We start from the raw sequence: 1,263 nt of genomic DNA, 5'->3' as shown, positions 1-1,263 counted from the left end.
GATCTTACACCTAGTTAGATGTAGTTATGTAAAGATAATATAGCTACTAAACGATCTTACACCTAGTTAGATATATTTATGTAAAGATAATATAGCTACTAAACGATCTTACACCTGGTTAGATATATTTATGTAAAGATAATATAGCTACTAAACGATCTTACATCTGGTTAGATATATTTATGTAAATATAATATAGCTACTAAACGATCTTACACCTGGTTAGATGTAGTTATGTAAAGATAATATAGCTACTAAACGATCTTACACCTAGTTAGATATAGTTATGTAAAGATAATATAGCAACTAAACGATCTTACACCTAGTTAGATATAGTTATGTAAAGATAATATAGCTACTAAACGATCTTACACCTAGTTAGATATATTTATGTAAAGATAATATAGCTACTAAACGATCTTACACCTAGTTAGATATACTTACGTAAAGATAATATAGCTACTAAACGATCTTACACCTAGTTAGATATAGTTATGTAAAGATAATATAGCTACTAAACGATCTTTCACCTAGTTAGATATAGTTATGTAAAGATAATATAGCACTAAACGATCTTACACCTAGTTAGATATAGTTATGTAAATATAATATAGCTACTAAACGATCTTACACCTAGTTAGATATAGTTATGTAAAGATAATATAGCAACTAAACGATCTTACACCTAGTTAGATGTAGTTATGTAAAGATAATATAGCAACTAAACGATCTTACACCTAGTTAGATGTAGTTATGTAAAGATAATATAGCAACTAAACGATCTTACACCTAGTTAGATGTAGTTATGTAAAGATAATATAGCTACTAAACGATCTTACACCTAGTTAGATATAGTTATGTAAACGATCAGTTCTCGTTCTTTCTTTCAAATAAAGTACTTACTTTTCAACTTCTTTATGGTTATACTTGATAAGATACGGAGCTAATTTCTATCTCTGTGTGTCGGCTTTCTGATCGGACGACGTCTTGATACGATCTGGAGATGCGAGTTGACTTCCAGCTCTGTGTAAGCTAGAATATTAACAACGCTCAAAGAAAAGCGCCACCTTCTGGTTGGCTTCTAAATCTTCACGCCCAAGAACAAGTGTTTTACTGAGTAATTGCTTCCACATGAGAGAGATGGGAAGAGCTAGGTAATATTTACATTTAAAGAAACCAAGAAGCTCTAGCAGGAAACTACTTTGAGTAAAGTTACGGTTTAAGCTGCACAAGTTTAAATTTATCTAAATTTCATTAATGTTT

At 30.4% G+C, this 1,263-nt stretch overlaps 1 protein-coding gene across 1 annotated transcript in view; it reads right to left on the bottom strand.

Moving 5' to 3' along the window:
- The window catches only part of LOC106474100 (somatostatin receptor type 5-like), a 27,495-nt gene extending 26,514 nt beyond the window's left edge, over nt 1-981 (bottom strand). The window contains exon 1 of the mRNA XM_013934792.2: nt 904-981. The gene's annotated coding sequence lies outside the window, so the exon portion shown is untranslated. The remainder of the gene's footprint in view (nt 1-903) is intronic.
- Between the last annotated feature and the right edge of the window lie 282 nt (nt 982-1,263).

The sequence above is a fragment of the Limulus polyphemus genome, unplaced genomic scaffold (genome assembly GCF_000517525.1).
Source record: "Limulus polyphemus unplaced genomic scaffold, Limulus_polyphemus-2.1.2 Scaffold6819, whole genome shotgun sequence".
Lineage (NCBI taxonomy): Eukaryota > Metazoa > Arthropoda > Merostomata > Xiphosura > Limulidae > Limulus > Limulus polyphemus.
This window is presented reverse-complemented; position numbering and strand designations above follow the sequence as displayed.